The following is a 7,474-nucleotide window of genomic DNA, read 5'->3' as shown; positions in this document are numbered from 1 at the left end:
CAATGGGGACTGGCATGAGCAGGAGCCATGGGGCTCACGGTGGCACATGCCCTTCAAGTCATCAGAAGCATCTTGTGACATCTTTTCAGAGGATGAGAAACTCTTGCTTGTGGCCTTCCTTGAAAAAAAAAAAATTAGAAAGTTTTCCTTGTAGTGGAAAAGCCTGGAACAGCTTCATTTTTAATGTTGTTTTATCTAATTTTGAGTGAGGACCAAGAAAGGAGGAACTTGGCCATCAACACACTCGCCAAAAGGAATAAATAAAAAACAGCGTGGTGATGAAAGACCTGTTGTGTGAAAGCTGTAGCAAAGGCACCAGGCTTTGAACAAAGAGATGAAAGGCGGCAATCAATGCGGGAGCATTTTGTGAACTGCCAGGAGAAAACTTGGGGCTGGAGGGGCACTGGGGTGTCCCTGAATCCCTCCCAGCTGGGCTTTGGAGATGGAGCATTGCAGCTGGGGTGGAGGGGAAGAAAGCAAGCGGAGGGAGCTGTCGCTGTGGTGGGAATAGCGATGCTGTTTGAGCAGGTTGTGGTTATAAATGAGGCTGTTGGTGGTTTCTGCTCTGCTGCAGAGTCCAGGAGGCTCTTCCATCTCTGCCACCATGGGGAAAGGGAGTTAAAGCATGCCGTTGCTGCAAGGCTTTCCCTGTCGCTCACAGCCTGCACCATGGCAAACGATATCCACCTCCTGCCTGACAGGCCAAATTCAGCCACGATGCCAGCAGCAGCATGCAGTTACGGTGTGCAAGCAGATGTGATTCTTCTTGCTTTATCCAACCACTAGAGTTATTCCCCCCTTCTCCCTCCACCCTCTCCTCTCCTCCTCCCAGCTCACCAAAACGGTGCTGGTTTCCCCCCAGAGCAACAGATCAGTGCAAGTCGCATCTTGATTGAGTCTCATCGACCAGGTTACACCGAGCCAGTAACCCATCCCTCCCCTCCACCATCACCGCCAACTTTGACCCCGCTTTGGCCCACTTTTTACTCAGACATGGTCCGGTGCCTCCTGCCCACGTAGCTGCCGTGGGGCTGTGGCTCAGCCCCGATCTCCCTGCAGGGACACAAAATGCTTCCCGAACTTTGGCCATCCAGAGCCATAATTGAAAGGAAACACGATTAAGCAGGGAGCTGCTGTATCTGGCTGGCTTCAGCAGCCTCGGAGCAGCCGGTGGAGAGGGGTTTGCTGGGAGCTGCAGGCTGCGCAGGGCACTGAATCATCCTAATTAACTGATAGCAGTTCACGATTTGATTTGTTCATGTAAGAAGCTCTAAATCTTATTGCGTTTGCTTGTCTTGCCCTGTGCAGAGTAACAAAGAGGAGCAGCCAGGAAAATCCACATTAATTTCTCAGCCCAGAAGCAGCAGGAGGTTAGGGAGAGCAGTGGCCTCTGTAGGTGCGTGGTCCAGGCTTGTCCTCACCTGCCTGGTGTCCGCGATGTAGACACTGCCACCTCCACACTGGCATAAGGGGTTGGAGATCTGAACTCTACACTTGCTCAAAAGCAAATCCTCTGAGTTTGGGGAAAACAGCTGGGAAGACCTTCCCTGTTGCTCCCTGCACCTGTAATTACTGAGCAAGGAGACATTCACCAACCCCTCCTCCAGCATCTCCAGGCAAGAGAGGGAGAGGAGAACCAGCAGGAAGAGGAATGAGAGAAAACATTGGGGTGCTCAGACCCCAAACACCAGAAGAGCAATGCCAGGCTGACAGCCTGAGCAGAGCTACCGCATTGGGAAGATCTGGTCCCTGTTTGCTTTGCAATGAAAGCACAAGCAGCCCTTGCCTGCTGCCACACATGCCAAGACGCTTTCCAAGAGCTCTGCTTCCCCCACAGCCCACGTGGGATGAAGCAGTGAGAAGGGAAATGCTTTCAGCATTGATATCACAGCTCGGAGCTGCTCAAGAGGTAGGGGCTCCTCACCATGCAAGCACCAGCCCCATCCCACCATCCCCAGCAAGACCTGCCAGGCAGCCCCCAGCTGAGCAGATCCCCTTGCTGCAAAAGGCACTGCTCCAAGAGGTGGGGAGGCCCCCAGAATACCTAGGGAAAACCAGGATCACCTGATATCACTGACCAATTCCGTATTGGTTGCTCTGTGGGGCCAGGTTGACTCAGATACCCTCTTAAGACAGTACTGGTAGGATTCATCTCATGTAGGTTTGGATGCCCAGGGTACAGTTATCATTGGAGCCAGGTACTTGAAAGGCAACAAGTACTCGGAGCACCATTTAGCTATGGGGTATTCCCTCAAACTGCCCCTTTCCCTCCTTTGGGAGGGTTGGGGGACCCGGCAGGATGGGCTCAGGTGGGGATCACTGCATTGGAAGTGTGCAGCAGTGGGCAAGCCAAGCCCTGTGCCTTGTACTTTTTGGGGGAAGGACGGTCTCTTGGCTGCCTGGGAAATGGATGCACGATGGTCTTTTCCTTCCTTCAGCCAGTGTTGGATATCAGCCTGATGTGATTCTTTGGCACAGCTCGCTATGGCCAGCTTCATGAGGTAGCTGCCAACACGATGCATGGGAAATTCAAGCCACTGCCCAGCGCAGCAGGTCAGTGAATGTGAGAGACAGGGCTTTGCCAGGACTACTCCCAGGCTTGCCTTCCCCTCCTCCTTCCTTCCCACACCCCCAGCTCCACAGCGAGACAAAGCAATGCAAACCGACTACAGCTCCTATGGAAAGGAAGGGAGAAGAGCACGACTGTTATTTCAGTTCATTGCTCTTGGGGGGTGCTTGGCTGCAGCTGCAAAAGGTTGAGTACTCAGAGAGATGCTGCAAGGGGATGGATGCTCAGAGCAGGGGCTGAGCAAGGCAGAGGAGACACGACCAAACACACAGAGCTCAGGTCTCCCTTTGGGGTCTTCCAGGTGTGATTGAACCTCAACATTTTCATACAGTGAAAGTCCAGAGTCCAATGGGCTTGATGTGATCCACTGTAACTTCTCACGATAACACAATACCACAAGCATCATATTCCTGACGTTTGCTTCAGATGACAATTAGTTGAGCTGAGCAGTGCTGACCTTCAGGAGAGTTTGGATCCAAGTCTGTGCTCCTGTTCAAGTTTATAGTCCAGGCTTGCTGCTGCTGAGGAAAGGATTTTATGCAGAGAGAGATCAGCAGGTCAGGGGCAAGGAGTTACCTCCTCTGCTGTGCTCAGCAGGACTGGCTGGTACCGTAGCACTAGACACAGCCCTGCTCTCTGTTGCAAATAATACTAATGGAAATCCTAGTATCTGCTTGCCTGGCTGGTGAAATGCATGATTTTCCTTCTGTGCCTTCATTGTCCAGAGGCATTTGCTGAATAATTTACAGATATCATTTGTACTTGAGTAGCATCCAGGAATCCTAAATGAGAGCCTGGCCCTGTCTCTCAGGGGATGCTATGGGGAGACTTTATGGACCTGAGAAACCGTGACCTGCCCATGTAATTTCACAGTCACAGTGGCAGCCAGGGTTAGAGGCTGGGAAGGCTCCAGCCCCCAAACTGTCCAAATCCTCTGCCAGCAGGCAGAGGGGCTGGTGGTCATGCTCACTCCCTGCCCACCTCAGGCTGTTGCAGAGTTTAAGCAGGCAGAGCTAGCTCAGGATTTGTCCCACTAACTTCTGTGCTCAAGGCAATGCAGGCAAGGCAGCAAGGAACATGCACGATGACTTCCCAGACAAGCAAAGAGTGAATAACAGAATTTTCAGTTCTGGAAACAGTCCTCCTAACATTCACGAAACACCTGGGACAGAGTCATTTTGTGACTAATCAGCTGTTGTTGGAGGTCTCACAAGTACCAAATGAAACAAGAAGTCCCAGCTCAGAAAGTAATTTGTGAAACACTCACCAATCCCATCTGTTGTGAATAAACAAACAGGTCTGCTGTAGTTGCAGGGTCATGAATTGCCTTGGAAGAGTTAGAGATACCATCTACATAAAGAGCAGAAAGCCTGCTGGAGAGAAAAATAAATATCCTTGCGCAGAGGATGGGAATATGGACAGTTATGACCTGCTGGGAATTACCTGCTGAGTTTCCACCCACCAACCAACCGAGCCCTGCTAGATATATATGGGCTCTCACGGGTGCAGAAATGGTCTATGCCTGTGTCCAGCCTGGCTTGGAGCCTCCCATGCTTGTCTCTGCTAGAGTGAGGAGCAAGGAACAGGAATCGTGTATACCCTTGGTGTGGTCCCTGGTGTGTTCAGGGAAACAGCAGCATATTCCCTCCTGCCAGCCTCGGCCCCTCATGTACCCACTGCTGTGGTAGCAGGGTGTGCCGGGGATGGGCTGTCTTCCCTGTCCGTTCATGGGGGACATCTGTGCCTGTGGTTCAGAGCCAGGTACAGCACAGACGTGGCTGAGCACATGGTCCCTGTCTGGGAGCATCTCTAAGTCAGCAAGCAGACTTGTTCAGCATTTCTCATGGCATGCAGGCTATATAGTGCCAGGGGATGGTCTACAGCCAGCCAGCCCAGGGTGTTACCACATGTCAAAGTGCTGGGAATGAGCAAAATGGGCATGAGGGTAATCAGAGGTGATGAATGACGATTCAATCTGTAGCCTGTTTTGACTTGCTTTGTGGAAGCAAGGCTTGCACCAGGAGCATCTTGGCAGGTTACTCCAGAAATCTGGTGATCTGCTAATTTACCCATAAAAAAGGTTGAGAAATACTGATTTAGATGAAAAACCTTTCATATTCTGCTCCCTACCCAAGCTGCCAGTTCTTTGCATGATGCCAGGAACCAATACAAAAGAAAACGCTGCACTGTCTTGCTCCATCAGCCCTCCTGTCCCTTCTCATGTGGGATGGGCTGGAGTCAAAGGAGCAGCCCGCAGAGCAGGCTTGCCCCAGCTGCCCCTTTCCCCCTCTGGCCCAGGGAGACAACCCACAAGCTTACAGTACACACAGCTCAGCTTTCCAAACCGGGAGCACCATATGTTTGCATAGGAGCATGCAAGCACCAAGGAGCAGGCATGGAAATAGAGGTTTCAGCTCTTAACGGGGTGCCACGCAGCCATGCACATGCCTGCGTGGGTGGCTCTGCAGATGGCAATGCTGGGCAGCATCAGCCTGAGCCTTCTGCTTCCCAGTGACAAAGGCTCCTGTGTCAATGGGTAGGAAGGAAAAGCAGGATTTCTCAAGTGCTCCTGGGCTGGATAAAGCAGCTTTGCGGTACTGCAGAGTTTGGAGGCTCTGCACCAGGAGCTGCAACCACAGGGGGAGAGAGGAGGGCTGCTGAGCCTTCCCCATGTCACTGAGTTGCAGAATTGATGTCCTGGACTTGAGGGGGGACCCTGAGCACATTCCTGTGGTCCTGCTCTGTCTCCTGCATCCTGGGATCATGCCCCATAAGTGAGCAGCACTTGGCACCCTGCACCACACCATCACACACAGCTCCCCAGGACTGAGCTAATTACAAGCCACAGAGGAGCTCAGGAGGGATGAAGCCTCTTAGCAGGGACTGAAGCTGGAGCATTACCAGATTACAGGTCAGAAGCAGAGCACATACCAAGCCACAGCTTACAGGGATGCTGCTGCAGCAGCTCACACATGAGTGTGAGCCCGAGGACCAAGCCCTGGCATCTGCACTGGGTGTGCAGCCTCTGGGCTCATTAGGGCAAATCCAGACCATGCATGGAAAAGGGGTCTGGGGCCGGTCTGCCCTGCAGGGACACATCTGCTCTATCACTGTCACTTCAGGCACCACAACACTTGCTCTACCAAGGGACAACCCAAAGGGCCCCAGCAGGACTTACCACCACTGCTGATCAGCATCCAGCAAAGGCTTTCTCCATCCTTCCTCTCTAACAAGATGCCACCATCAGGATACAATCCTTCAACAGCTCCTCTGTTACCTAAAAAACAGTTGTAACACCCAGTCACAAAAAGAAGGAGAAATCCCCTCAATTTGCAGTCAAACCTCCGGGAACCGCCCAGCTCCCTGGGCAGGAGGGTAAATACACAGCAAACCAGCATCCCACCTCCAAAGACATTAGACCAGATCCTGAGCAAGCCCAGCCCTTTTATAAGCCATTCTCACGTGAAACCTGTAGCAATTAGCTGGTCTGGGGAGATTCACATCACCTGGGAGCAACCTTGGACATGCCGGCTGCTCCTTCGTCCCCCAGCCCACAGTGCAACCCACAGCTCTGGCATTTAGTGCTTCGCAGGTTGTGAAGGGGATGTGGTGGCTTTTCGAGTGTCACGGCCATGGCCACGGCCTCAGCAATGTGTAGGGGGAGCCCAGCTCCTCAACGCATAGATACACAGCCACATGTCATGTATATAGCCTGCTTTATAGCAGGGTTGGGGGTGTCGGGTGTTGGACCGGCTTCTTGCAAGAGCAGGGATGAGCTGTTCAATGGGAGTAGAGGCAACCCCCAGCTCACACCTCCCCATCCATATCCTAGTGGTGACTTTACACCCTTCTCACATTATCCTTCCATCAGCTCGCCTAAAGGATGTCAAAATTATTATCCTCACTTGGAGAGGGGGAAAGGGGGGCGAGAGGGAGATGAAGTGACGTGGCAGAGGCTGGCCAGAGAGTCAGTGTCGAAGACAGGGCTAAACACCATCTCTCCCAAATCGCAGCCTGGCCTGGGTCTCCGTTAGGGCTGTTCCCCCCCGGTGTGTGTAGGGGACAGCTTTCCTGCAAAGTGTCCCATGGCTCTGCCCGTGTGAGTGTGTGGTGCCTGTGGAGTGGCTGATCCAGGTTGTCTTGGTGCCTCCAGAAGAGCTCAGATGCTCAAATGCTCACACATGAGCCATCCTGAGGAATAATTTAATTTAATCCCCTTGTCACCTTCTTTTCCCCCAGCAAAGTAAGAGCCAGGCAGATCTGCATGATTTTTGAAGTCAGAACTTTGTTCTTGGATAAAAGTCTTTAAAAAAATCAAAAAAAATCCCACCCCAAAGCCACAAAAAAACAGAGTGGGAGAAAGAGAAGGAGAAAGGAACAAGCCTGGGAAGCCGGCTCTGCACTTTGCCCCGGCTGCCTGGGACAAGGGGCTCTTTGTTTCCCTGGCCGGAGCCTGCTGCACTGGCCCTTTTCAGTCTCCCTCCCTGGGAAAGGGGCCAGGGGGAAGCAGGCACAAGCAGGGCAGGCAAAAACCCTGGGGCAGCAGTGACTAACCCCTGCTCGGACCCCCACCAGGCCCCCCATCTTCATATAGCCAGTCCGTATAGCGTCTGCCAGAAATGGTACTGGGAGAAAAAGGTGCCCAGGAGCCCTTCGGGTCTCTGCTTCCCATGCACCATCCCTGAAAATGAACACGCTCGCATTCCTTGCCATGCAGGAGGTTTTAAACTTTTCTGTGTCTCTTGGACTTTGCATTCCTAAAGCACCTGCTAAAATGCATTGAAGCACCCAGCCGGTGTGTAATCACCTGCCTGCAGCTTCCTGGGCTGGCTGTGTCGAGCGAGCCACATCACTGTGGCTTTGCTGTGTCCCCGGGCGGGTGGCAGCGGAGGCTGGGGGCGGGGG

Source organism: Pygoscelis adeliae, unplaced genomic scaffold (assembly GCF_000699105.1).
Source record: "Pygoscelis adeliae isolate BGI_AS28 unplaced genomic scaffold, ASM69910v1 Scaffold242, whole genome shotgun sequence".
NCBI classification, from domain to species: domain Eukaryota; kingdom Metazoa; phylum Chordata; class Aves; order Sphenisciformes; family Spheniscidae; genus Pygoscelis; species Pygoscelis adeliae.
This window is presented reverse-complemented; position numbering follows the sequence as displayed.